Raw genomic sequence first — 14,193 nt, forward strand, 5'->3', positions numbered from 1 at the left:
CTTAGGAAGGGAGATCAAACTGAGACTTCACCTCACATTTGTGGGCAATAAAGAGGCAAGAATCATGGTGCTTTCAACATTGCTACCTGCTAGTGTAGAGACAGAATATGATTTCTATACATTACACCTAACAGCAAGAAGAAGAGGTAAGTTTGTGAAGCCTGCATGTACTGGGAAGCAATTATAGAAAATTTTGTTCACCACCCTTGGTTACTCACTCCTTTGCCTTGCTGTGCCTGGCTCTGTTTCCCTGAATTGTTAACTTGTCCTTAAGGATTAATTTCTTTTTTCTTATTTATATTAGCTTACTCTCATTAACGGTTTTTTTTGAGCCAAAATTTTTATTTATTCATTTCTTGCACTTGAAGTACTCTTCTATGACATCCTTGGCCTGAAATTCTTTGCCATAGTCCTTAACCGCTACACAACTGCAACCAACTACTTTCTGTGGCTTTCCCTCTCGATCAATCTTACAGAGACCTGCCGTTCCCCGAATTTCTTGCTGTCATCAACCTTACTGAGGTTGATTTGGTGCTCAGCACAAAGGGCCTCCACCAACTTGACATACATAGGCTCATCACAGTTGGATGCAAGCACATAGAGATGGACTTGGCACAAGCACACAGAGATGGGCTTGGCGCTTGTCCAAGGCTTTGGCAGCTTCGCAGATGCCACGTGCGAAGCCGTCGTGGATGAGGGCGGTCTTCAGCACCTCTTGAAGAGCAGTGCTGACGTCCATTACACCTCCAGCAGCAAAGCTTTCCTAGGCCATGGCGGTGGATTATGGGTGAGGCCGAATCTTGACCGCACCCGTGGCTCTGCCTCCGCGAAACTCAGCAGCGGCAGGGGAAAAGCTCATTAACGGTTTTGATTTGAACTTTTCACCTGTCTTTTTTCTTTTTTTTTCCCTGACACTCCCAGGGCCCCTATCTTTCTTAGTACATCCCAGATCCCACCTTCCCCTCTCAAGTCAGTCCTTTTTCCACCTTCATGATACAGGCATTTGAGTCCCCTCTTTTCTCCATTCTACTCTTCTCTTCTTCTCATGTCTCCTTTCTAGTTTCTTGTCTTATATCCACACTTCCATATGAAAAAATTGAAATCCAGAATCCACACACAAGACATGTTTTCTTTGTGTCTGAGTTATCTCACAAAATATAAAGGTGTCTACAGCTATTCTTGTTGGTTTTCTTTGTGCTGTGGATTTCCTGTCCGGAGGTGGACCATCATCTCCAGGGCTTGGCACAGGCTCCCTGCTCTGCCAACCTTAATCCTGCTCTACAGTACCTCCTCTGGTTTCCCTTCTAATGCACTTTAGGTTGGGGCTTATGCACTACTCGTGAAACTGGCCATTTCTTGGGCAAGATTGTTTCTTTCGTGCTGTATTCCTTCATTTAATATTTAGTGAACAAACATTCCATCGAATTGAAGACCCTGATATAAATCACACACCTATGAACACCTTATTTTTGAGAGAGAAGCTAAAATTACACAATGGAAAAAAGAAAGCATCTTTAACAAATGGTGCTGGAATAACTGGATGTCAACCTGTAGATGAATGAAAATAGATCTATATCTATCACTATGCACAAAACTCAAGTCCAAATGGATTAAAGACCTCCATATGAATCTGATCACACTGAACCTGATAGAAGAGAAAATGGGAAGTAGTCTGCAATACATGGGCACAGGAGACCACTTCCTATGTATAACCCCAGTAGGACAGACAATAAGCATAACAATAAATAAATGGGACCTCCTGAAACTGGGAAGCTTCTGTAAAGCAAAGGACACAATTATTAAGACAAAAGGCAACCTACTAAATGGGAGAAGATCTTCACCAAACCCCGCAACAGACAAAGGTCTGATCTCCAAAATATATAAAGAACTCAAGAAACTAGACATCAAAATTCTAAATAATGGCCAAAAGATACTTAAGGACATGTTCAACTTCCTTAGCTATCAGGGAAATGCAAATCAAAACAACTCTGAGATACCATCTTAAACCTGTCAGAATGGCTAAAATCAAAAACAACAATGATAGCTTATGCTTGAGAGGATGTGGAGTAAGGGGAACACTCCTCCATTGCTGGTGGGAATGCAAACTTGTGCAACCACTTTGGGAATCAGTGTGGCAGTTTCTCAGAAAATTGGGAGTCAACCTACCTCAGGATCCAGCAATATCACTCTTGGGAATATACCCAATAGATGGCCAATCATACTACGGAAAGTTGTTTTTTACTAGAGGATGTCCGTGTTATTCTACACAGTGACAGAATTCAAGCTTACATTAAACAGAGGGCAAAAGCACATGGGCCCAGAATTTTCCTTGGAGGAGGAGCTGCCAGAAGAATAGAGAAGTGATAGTTAACTTCTAATCACCTGTTCCTAAACCCAGGTTAGCAACACCAATTTTGGGTCACCTCTAAGAAACACCCGTTTACCCCATAAATTGTTAACTCTACTCTCAATATGTCCAAATGCTCTCTGCTCTTTAAAAAGATTCTCCAGGAATGGAGCAATTCTCTGCCTTTCTCTGAACTGTACCAAGCCCCCAGCTTCCTAAGAAGGACATCTGTTATTGGACAGTATCGCTACCTCTATTTTACTCAGCTAATCCACGCTTCCTAGACTCAGTTGGTGAAGTTGAAGTGAAAGAAAAAATAAATTCTTAATAAATTCTTAGAAACTTGGTCATGAAAATGTTCTCATTTAGGTCTAAGAAGGAAAATGAAAAAAGATTTCTAAAACAGCACATTTTCCTTCTCTCCTTATTTCTTACTGTCTTGCTATTTGTCCTTGCCCTTAGAAAAGTGAATAGAAAAGGAGGTTTGTACCAGGAAGTCTTTAGGAGACTTGCACTTAGTAAATGTTAACTCTCTAGGATGGGAAAAATTGAATCCCTATATCATTTCTGCAAATTTTATTGTTAATGATGCAAAGTGTTGGTCTGAATAATTACTAAAATACAACACTGAGTCAGGAATAAACACAGACCGTACAGATGTGGAGATGTGACTGTTGTACAACATGAAAACCAAAGGCTACAGCTACTTATTTCAGGAAGCTTCTTAAAATGTTTGTGAGGAGCACCAAATATGAACTTGGATTTTAAAAGTTAAAACAATGTAGGACAAGTTCTGAATAATAGTTTTTAGAACACAGGGTGTCATTATGAAAATGTGGAAATAATGTTGTTACAAATATTTGGAGCAATGCAAAACAGAGGATTAAAGGTCCAATGGATACATAACCCCTTAGCTATCTTTTCTGAAATACATTTTGTGATAAAAAAAAATCATATTTAAAAAAAGCCAGTTGAGAAATACAAGAACTGAAGAAAACATGAAGTGTTGCTGGAAAACTTAAACAGCACCCCTAATGTGTTTTTATTCATTTCAAAGTAGAAATGTGGTGGAGAAAAGAGTTGACAGCCCAGGATAGACCAGAAAACCCGCAGATCTGTTTATTAGGTAGGAGGGGGATGAACCTGACCTGGCTGGGTACTCGGCAAGGCACTAGCTGTAATTTTCTGGAGGGAGGTTGTGTTCTAGTGGGGCTGGAGTGGGGTGATTAAGACAAGAAGCACCAACACATGACAAAAGCAACGTGTCAGATATCAAAAATGCCAGTTTTTTTAAAAGGTAACAACAACAACACAGACTAAAAGGTGAGGGGTTGAGGTTGCAGCTCAACAGTCAAGTGCTTGCCTACAGGCTAAGGCCCTAAGCTTCCCTCAGCACCACAAGACACAAAGAGCAACCACAAACTGTGAACATGTTAGCAAGACATATCAGATATGGCGGCTGTCCAGAGAAGCTAACAAAGGAGCACATGTATGGGCTAGGGACTGATTTGGAAAAGGCAAGTGTGAGGGAACATCAGGCAGTAAGGGCAGAGGCAGGGCTGAGGACTGTGTCTGAGAACCAGAAGGTAGAATGACTGAGCATGAAGAACGGAGCTGGAGTTGGAAGGAAGGATTGGCTAGGAAACGTATAATTTCTCTCTCCTATTCAGCCTCTCTCATAGAAGCCTGGGTTTATATGTAGAGGGAATTATCGAGCTTAGAAAAGGCTCAAAGACAAAAACAAAGACTTGATTTTATTTTGTTACAATGGTGTGATGATGTTTTTCTGGGCAATGAAAGACTCCGGGGTGCAATGCACATTCTAGGAAAACAGTTATTCGTATGACTAAAAAAATATGTCCAGCAGTCATGTGATATGCCCCTTTTTTGCCTTTCGCCTTTGTCCTAACTGGAATATTTACCCAGTGGCTGGACATAAAGCTACCATTTTGTCACTACAAGGACAAAAGCCACATGGACAGGCTCACAGAAAGCATTTGGTTTCTTAATGGCTGGAGCTGTACCAGCCTCGCACTGCCAGCCTCTAGACTTTCTGATAAAGGAGAAAAAATAGACCTCTTGTTTAATGGTGATAGACTCAAATCTTTTGCTTATTTGTGTATGATAAAATGTAAGCCATTATAAATGGGTTTTACTTCCAGCTACCACAAGTGATGGTGGTCAGGGTCAGTTATGCAGGGTTTATTTTCTGTGGTAGCGTTTTCTGCTTTGTGTTCTAACTGCAATAAGAAGACATTAATAGGTTTCAAACAAAAGGTGGGTATAATCTAGCTTTATCTTGGAGACTCTTCTGGCTGCTGTGTGTAATTAGCCAGGAAGGAGAGAATATGGAGCAGAGAAAACACCTGGTGGACTGCTGGCAGGAAGGCAGGGGCTCTCCTTCCATCGGGTTTTCTACAAGCATTTTGGTGCAGTTAGCCTTCTGACGTTAGGAGTTATAATGCTGCTGTCTGGCAGGTATTCATGTAAATTTCTAGGTGTCTGCCTGATCTAGAGCTGACACTTCCAGGCCTTGTCCACAGCCTTCAGATCTTTGATTTTCTCCTTGTGACTTGTAGATGCTTGCTTGAATGACGAGAGTTAATAAATGGTTATGTGCTCTGCCTCCTTGCCAGATTTCGCCTGTCCACACCACTGTAAATTTCCCTCCACCTTATTTTCCCCCTCTTATTTCCTTTGCTACACATTGTTAAGACATTAGTCAGAGCTGTCAGCCAAATTGCTTGTGGGTCACCTGCCTTAAGAACAGTTCTAATAAAAACCAAAGGCTTAGAATATTGAATGGATTGGAATTTTTAACTACCTGTGAATTGTTGTTAGCCTGGATTTAAAATAGGGATCAAAGGGAGTGATAACATAGTTATTCCATTAGTTATTGATTAGTAAATGAATTCCCTTTATATATGTATATATATATATATGTATATATATATATCTATATGCTATAGGAGAAAATAATTTCTCATACTATACATTTATTTTAGCATAGCTCCTGGTACCAATAGAAGTAAAGTTTTGGGGGTGTTGAGGAGATGAGTTCAGATATCCAGTATGCAGGTGAAAATCCAGACATGGTACCACAGTTTCACTTGCAGCTAGCCAAAGACAGGTGTGGCCCTAGAGCTTGCTGGCAGCCAGCATGGTTGAATCAGTGAACTCTTGGTTCAGTGGGGGACCTTGTCTCAAAAGACAAGGTTGACACTGATTGCAAATGACACCCAATGTTAACTTCTGGCCCCTGTATGCACACACACACACACACACACAAATGTACACACATCACGTTTATGCACACACAAACATACAGGAAGTGAAATTTTTGAATAAATAACACTTTTTATACAAGTACCCATTGTAAATGTCTAATTGCAAGATTAAGACAAAGATAATCTGCGTGCTAAAACCAAAGACACTCATATATACTGCTGAGCATTGTGAAGCTCTAACACTAGCGCTGATGCCAGAGGAAAAGGTTTCGATTAAAATTGAGGACTGTTTTTTATCACTGTTTCACTTTACTATTACCTACCAAGATATCTGAGAAAACAATCCTAAAAAAAAAAAAAATCTAAGCGAGCAAACAAAACCATTGATTGCTCTCTACATGGCAAATTGGGTGGTTTTTAGTTGGAAACTGCTGCCAGACCTGTGCTTTCTCCACAGAGATGAATGAAGGGGCAGTGACTGGCTGGCTGGGAATGTGCCCCAGGAATCGTGGGCCTTGGTGGAGGTGACCAGGAAGGAGGCAGCTGCAAAACAGGAAGGCTTTCTTCATATGTGTGGAGAGCTATTGGAGTAAGCTAGGGAATAAGCTATTGGAGTAAGGTAGGGAGTAAGCTGTGTGGCACCCAATGACTAAAATAGAGCTGTAAACAGAGAAGAGCATGATTGGATCCAAAGTGTCAGTAATTTCTGGGGATGGAAGAGAAAATGTATAAATCTGTTAAAGCCTTTGGTATCCTGAAGACTTCCATGTTGCGTGTTACATGGTGCCAGAATTTGCTGGTCTCATATTTTGAGATTCCAGTTATTGGACAAAATGGAAAGAGAATAGTTAATTTTATTTTGCAAAGGAAGAATATTAAATATGCTCCCCCACTCTGCCTAAATTATACCCTACTATTATTTCCATCGGACATTATTTCTTGTCCATCGGAGACAAGAACGATTATCTCAACAGTCCCTGATGGATACCCACGAGACAGGAAGGAGGTAACTGTAAACTATTTCTTTGTCAGAGTGGCAAACTTAACCTCACCCCTGGTTTTCTGTCCCTGCTCATGTGGTGTGAGCTATCTATCTGAGAACTTAATCTCCTGCTCTAGCCCGACAACCACTATGGCACGATTATATTTAAGCTGAAATGACAATTAGTGCTTGCTTAACACTGGCAGGCAACTAATACAGTTCCAGCATCTAAGGCGATTGTTCCGTCTTAAATTCCCATCAGAAAAATTCTTATTGTTGAAATGGTATCAGGATAAGCCCCTAGGAACACAACAGAATGGTTAGAGAAATTTGCTGGTGGCCCAGATATAGAACTCCATAATAATCAGAACAATAAATGTCTCTTATAAAGTGTCCAAAAATAGTAAAAAGGGAGAAGGTACAAACAGTAGAAGTGAAACTTTCCTTTTCTTTATTTTCATAAATCACGAGGTTCCATTGATGCATATTTTATCACAGGACTCTTGCCATATGTGATCTGAAGTTTCAGAGTGTATCCCCAGGGGCCACGGTTACTGAAATAGATAATCAAGAATTCCTTTTATGCTCCTCTCAACACCGGTGCTGCTCAGATTGAAATTAGCATCTTTTACAATGAAATACCAGTTGCTGTCACAAACTGACGTGACAGCTGGAACGACAGGCCTGTTTATCCTGTTCTTCATGTCTTCAGTTCATTACGGTTTATTAAGATGTGTACTGTAAGTTCCTGAATGAAGAGACACTGAGTTTTTGCATAGTGATTATCATTTGAATGGAGTTTTTATGAAAAACCCATTCTCCAAGGAGGGTGGGAAGCAGTGAAGGTCAAAGATCAAAGCCACCATTGTATTAAGTGTCTCCTAGAATCCTTCAATTATTCTCACAAAATATGTCCTATAGGATGGCTTTTCTCGCTCTCGTAGTTTGAAACATTATTTTCAATAAGGGACAAGTGTGACTCCACAAAACTGTCTCCCCAGGTACAGACTTCTACAGGTTATCCCATGACATGGTCCTTAGTCATTAATCTTGTAACATGAGAGGTAGCTCTGTATTAAAGCAAGACTTCAAGACACGTGTCCAGAGTTACCTTGCTGGCAAAAAGACTGTTCTGAATGTGCTGCTTTCTCTACCCCATGTTTGTGCAAAAGATTTTTTTTAAAGTTTAATTTTTCAGTTATATTTTGGGAAGGGTAGATGTAGTATAGAGTGAAATATTCTATTTTCCATTAACATTTGTGCCAATATTTATCATGTTCTATGTATTGAGGAAGGTAAAAAGGCTTTCTGTAGATAATCAAATTCCATCCCTTTGGTGTCAGCATTATTAATCTTGCTTTTAAAATGCTTGAATTTGAGGCAGGTGGTAGTGGAGCATTCCTTTAATCCCAACACTCAGGAGGCAGAGGCAGGTGGGACTCTCTGAGTTTGAGGCCAGCCTGGTCTACAAGAGTTTAGTTCTAGTATAGGCTCCAGAGCTACAGAGAAACCCTGTCTTGAAAAACAAACAAATAAAACAAAACAACAACAACAACAACAAAAAAACCCAAAAGGCCAGAATTTTCTCAATGATTTGGAGAAACCTGTCTAGAAATATAAGAACAGAGCCAGGGTTTACAGACAACAAGACCCTAACATCAGGGGCCTGAACTCCTACTCATTGCTCCAGAGCTCATCCTCATCCCCAGATGGAAGAGACACATTCACATAGAATGGGATGACTTCTGGCAGTGGTGGTACTTACCATGTTTTTCTGGAAGCAATTCTTGGATCCATAGACAGTGCTCCTCTCTATTGTATTTTGAGATCTGTATCTTTGTGTCTTCCACATTTTATACTAGTTTGTATTTCTTTTTTTTTGTTTGTTTTTAAACAGAGATGTAGATGTTATTTAATGTATTATCTCTTTTCATATCCAGTGCCACAAAACAAAGATAACTGATGTAAATTGACAACTGAATATGCATGGAGGTCCTCCTTTGCTAAGGAGAAGGAGTCCAGAGAACAGTGAAGGAGCCGGCCCTCTACCAGTGGATACAGCAGAACATGAGTCTGTAGTCCTCTGCCCCTTATATACTGGGTCTTACTCTAGTTTGCTGTTGCAGTCTTTCATCAGGGTGTCAATGGTGAGAATATTAGACTCTACAGACAGAACAAGTTATGTTTGCAGGGTTCTTATCTCTGAAGAAAGTTTGTTTTGGATCATGGACAAGATAGGGCCTGGGATTTTATTATTTAGTGTTTTATCTTCTCTCATGTCCAGTACTAGAACCAAAGACAATTGATGCAAATTGCTAATTGATGAGCTATATTAATATCAGAATTGAATCAGAACCTGAAAGATATTTGTCTACTTCTTAGTTCATGGCACACAGGAAGGGCATACTTCCCAGCCTCTCTTGTCCTAAGGTTACATCAACATGGCAGGAGTCTAGACAATGAAAGCCTTCTCAGCACTGACTATAAAGCATTCCCAAAGACCATCTGTACTTTTTGTCTTTATTCCTCTATGACTTTGAGGGCAGGGAAGACTTTTGTTTTCTCATTACTAGGAGAGGTGGAGTCAGAAGGTAGAAACAGCCTAAATTTGAAAGTGACCACTAAGAAGACAAGCCCTCAGGAGGAAGCTGTATTCTGTTGTGGACAGGTGGACAAAAAGCACCTTTCCGTTGGGTTCATTTTCTGAGTTTGGGTGCTTTGCTAAGGCACATCACTCTCTTAGTAATGGTGGTACCCTTTGTTTCTGATTTGTAACCTCCAGTAACCCATCTATAATTCCTCCTGGGTGAGAACACATCCTGCTATGGTTCACCCCATCTTCATAGTGACTGTGACACATCCATGAAAGACCCCAGGTCCTAACAGAACCTCATTGGAAAGCATCTCAGCAAGGAAGTGGGGAGATAGAAGAGGGATGCTGTAGTGCACAAGAACAGTGGTGTGGTGTTAAACTGGGAGGCCGTTGGTAATATGATTGTGTGACAACCTGAGTTTGCTTCCTAGAGCTCACTTGAAAAAGATCGGCACAGGGCCAAAGAGATGGCTTGGTAGGTAATGGGGCTTGCTGCCAATTTGACAACCTGAGTTAGACTCTTAGAACTCACATGGTGGAATGAGAGAACCAACTCCACAAGCTGTCTTCTTGCTTTCCAGGGAGTGGGAGGGGGCAGAAAGAGAGAATGGCCCAGGAAACCAGTAAGTCTCCGTCAGCTTTGTCTCCTGTCTGAGCACTGGGGAACAAGGAATGTTCTAGGCACTTGGGAGATGTCTCCATTTCTATGATCACTAACCAATGGCATGACATTTTTTGTTGTAATCTTCACGGATCTCTGGAGGGGGAAAAGTGAATAATCTTTGGCCAAAAACGCATTGCAAGTTCTAAGAGAACTGTAACCGTGCACTCATCTGGAAGGGAAGCAGTGTGTCGTCTGTGAATTTGTTTTGTGATACCTGTGAAATTCTTCACATATGAGGAGCTGCATGGGAAGCTGTTCCTTTTAACTTAAGTGGAAAGAACTCTAGATGATTCTGGAGGAGGCCATGCAAGGCAAAGGTAGAAGAAAGATAAGATAAAATGTGTTTGCTCCAATAATTATTTTCCCAAGTTTATTGACAGCTCTGCTTCTTAATTACAGCTTTGTTGACAGCTATTCACTTTGCATAAAATCCCTTTTGAAATAATTCATACTCTAATTTGCTTTAGAAATAGAGACATGTTTAAAGGATGATTTCTTTTGTTTCGTTTTTGTGTTTTTAATAGTGGTAAACACTTTGGAGACAATCAGACCTGGGCTGTATCATCAGCATTTGCTGCTAGAGCAAAAAGTTCTTTGGTTAATCAATTCAAGAGCTCCTTTTTTGAGATCTCAGACCCATACATTGAATAATAACAGGACTGCTAAGGGAATCGAATACAGGGTCAACAATAAAGCACAGACCACTGAGTTTTCTAAAACTCTTGACAAAAGGTAAGCCCAGTATTCTTCTGATGGAACCTATCCTATTCAGGACAGGGAGAAGTTGGAATAATAGAGAAGAGGACGTGTCCAATGGAGAGATCAAGCTGATACTGACTTAGATTCTTCCTACCTATTGATACTATGTAGACTGTTGGAAGTCATCAACTGTCTTACTTAGTTGTAAACTCCAAAGACTGCAGACACCAATGATATGCCCATTGGGACAATAGGGGCATGAAGTAAGAGGGTTAACTAATAGCTTTCTGAAAAGATATAACGTCTTTTCTATAATAGAGAGCTCATGTTTGCCATTTTAAACTTGGTCAAGAACTGTTAGCTATGGAGACCATAAATCCTAGGGAAAAGCAACGTGTATTTTGCTAATTGGGTAGTATTGAATTTCTCTAAATACTTATCCTTAAGCCCATAGATTGGTGTGGCTGTCACCTCTCTAGCTTAGCTACTTTCTATTCCTGTGTTAAAGCACCACGACCAAGGCAGTTTATATAAAGGTATTTATTTTGACTTACAGATTCATAGGTTTAGAATTCATGGCCATCATGGTAAAGAGCATGGCAGTATGCTGGAAGGCATGACTTACATCTTGATCCATAAGCAACAGGGCAGAGAAAGAGAAAGAGAGAAAAAGAGGAGAGAAAGAGAGAGGGGGAATGGCTGGAGTCTTTCAAAATCTCTAATTTGACCTTCATTGATATACCCCCAATACGGCCATACCTCATCATCCTTCCCAGTTCTACCACCTGGGTGCTACTGAGTATTCAAATACATGAATCTATGAAGACCATTTTCATATGAATCAATCCACTGGTTCAAAGAAGCTTCCTTCCCCTACCCCCATTGGTTACAGATTTTAATACAGAGACCCATGATTGATCAAAGTTCTGAGAATAACTGAAATGTGAGTTCTTTATCATATCCCCTCTCCCCAAGCCTCAGGCAGAAAGCAGAGGAAGGAAGAGAGAGGCTGGAAAAGCCATAACATGGGAGGGCTGTTATAACCTGCTGCAAAATGCTGTCTTCTGGGCATGACAGGGCCAGAGCCCTCACAAACACCCAGCAGCTGTGGATGCCTGCATAGCATCAAGCCTGCCAGCTTTCCTGCCTGGCTGGGTGAGGTGTTCATAAGACCCTACCCTTAGAGAAGGAAGTATTTGCACCCAGGCCTGAGAAGGGGAAGAAAGTCAGTTTCCTCCAGCTGTCTGTCCTCTGGAAGCTGCCAATGCTCCAGTAGACAACCCTACACTCACATGTATGTGGGCAGCACTATTCTTAGTGGACTGAAAGTAAATAAGGAAAATAAGAAAGGACATAAAGTTGTTGGTGGGGGGAGCTGTACAGGAGGAATAGGAAGTGGGGAATGAGGTGTGGCTATGATCAAAACATGTTGTGTACATATATAACTTCTTAAAGAATGAATAATTTATTTTTTTTTGCAAAAAACAATCTTCAAACTTGGCTACCTAGAGCTGAATTATAAGACTTATTTATCTCTAGGAAAAATTAAGTTGCTGGAACCTATGATGGCTTATATTCAATTCACCAAAACACTTCCTTAATCAACTATAAATCTTTTTGAATCTTTTATAATTTCAAATAATCTTTCTGACCTCTTCTGTTCTCTCAATTAATGAAGATAATGATTACTGAATTAAACTATGTAATTAACCTCAGATCTACCTAGATATCCCCTTTTGCCAGATATCAAAGAGAAATGTAGGAATAAAATTTACATTGTATTTTAATATTTTCATGTTCCATAAAAAACTCTACTTACACTCATAAATAAAGAACACTTGTCAAGAACTATGCTTTTCAATTTTTTTAAACAACAATATTTTTTCTGAGTTCTTTCCATAAATTGTTTATTGTTGAACATGGCTGTGACTTTTCAGTATAGTTACTTATTTCTGATGCCTTCAATTTGGCTTAAATACTCCTTTTACCCAGTACTGCATGTGAGAGATATTTCAGAGTTCCCTTTGGGGTTCTCTATGGTGAGAAGAGGCTGCAGAAAATAAGGTAAAGACCCCTACTTTAAAGGGTGCCTATTATAATAAAAACAACCTGCAGCAAGGGTCCACTTTCTTTCTCTTCACACAGAGAGGCTACGGCACAGCAGTCCTTCTTTCTCTTTTCTCTATATCTTTTGGTCTTGCTCTAGTTATTCAGAAAGCTTAGCCTAAGGTGTTTGTATATCTAGGGTATTCAGTGGTATTCTTGGCGTGGCGTTGTTTAAGATCCTCTTCGTGTTGCAGAACTCGGAATGAGTTTAGAGATGGCTATAGTAATGGCTATAACTTGCACCAAAGCAAAACAATACGGAACAGTCAGAACATGAGTTGAGCAATAGTGAACATCTGAACATTTTTTCGCACTGGTGGGACTTCTTTGGTCTTAGGCTTAGTGAATCTAGAGAGGGAAACATCTTTGTTTTCTTCTCATGCTAATCCTATTTTATACTGCCCAAATCCCCTAAACAGGCAATCAAGCCCTCCATTCAGAGAGTTAGTGTAGGACTCAAGGCTTGCCTTTCTAGGCTCATACGCCACATTCCACAAACTTTATAGCTGAAGAGATCTTTCCTGTGCTTCCATTATGGAGATGTCTGAGTTCTGATTGATAATACCCACTATCATGAAGCACATTGAGAACAATCTTTTTATAAAGGTTTCCTGGTATGAAATAACCTAAAAACCTAGGGGAAGATTTGTGCATAAAACATAAGCTTTCTAATCTCCATTCCTTTTTACAAAGCTCAGGAAATGTTCTTTAATGGTACCCTGATGAGCAAGTGCAAAGGTAAGAGGCACACCGAGGCAGTGATTTCTGGCATGTCGGGATGGGCTACTGTAGGCTCTGAGCATCCAGCACCAAGCCATCCCATTAACTGCAGATGGCCCTGGTCATTGGAAGACATAAAAATGGGCATCCCTGCAGCTTCCCAAACAGCGAAGCCTTATGACTTTTAGCAAAACAATTCCACAAAGAGCTAAATAGGATTCGGTTTTAAGTTGTATGATAAATCCAGGGCCTTACTGCAAGTGCCTAGATGCTTTGTAAGAATGAGAAACATAGAATTACAAACTCCCATAAACATTCAGATGCCTGTAGGCACCAGAGGAGCAGTAGCTTTAGAAGGCAAATGCCAATCTGATTACCCCTGGAATAAGGTTCAGGAAGCTGGTAGAAACTATCTTTACCTCCACCCTAGCTCCAAGGTGGCTGGATCTTAGGCATGCAGGGAGAATGACTAAAAGCGTTTACATTGGCGGATTTTTATTTATTTATTTATTTTAATTTACTTATTTATTTGAGACAGGGTTTCTTTGTGTAGCCCTGGTTGTCCTGGAACTAGCTCTATAGACCAAGCTGGCTTTGAACTTAGATCTGCCTCCCTACTGTTTGGGAGACACCCAGATATTTTATTTTAATTTTTTTGGAACTGAAATAATAAAGCCAGAAAACACAGTATGGGGTTCTGTATTTGTATATACATGTTCTGTGTGTAGGTGTGGGTGTGTGTTCAGGTGGACTCCACGTTGGTGTCTTCCACAATTGTTCTTCATCTCATTTTTGGAGATAGGGTTACTCCATGAACCTGGAGTTCACTGACTGGCTAGAGTGGTTGTGTCAAAG

At 40.4% G+C, this 14,193-nt stretch overlaps 1 protein-coding gene and 1 pseudogene across 2 annotated transcripts in view; both read right to left on the reverse strand.

Moving 5' to 3' along the window:
• The window catches only part of Cdh20 (cadherin 20), a 244,441-nt gene that overhangs the window by 216,319 nt on the left and 13,929 nt on the right, over nt 1–14,193 (reverse strand). The gene's annotated exons all lie outside the window — the stretch shown is intronic.
• On the reverse strand, nt 340–847 carry LOC142858203 (small ribosomal subunit protein eS12-like; annotated as a pseudogene).

Source organism: Microtus pennsylvanicus, chromosome 10, assembly GCF_037038515.1.
Source record: "Microtus pennsylvanicus isolate mMicPen1 chromosome 10, mMicPen1.hap1, whole genome shotgun sequence".
Lineage (NCBI taxonomy): Eukaryota > Metazoa > Chordata > Mammalia > Rodentia > Cricetidae > Microtus > Microtus pennsylvanicus.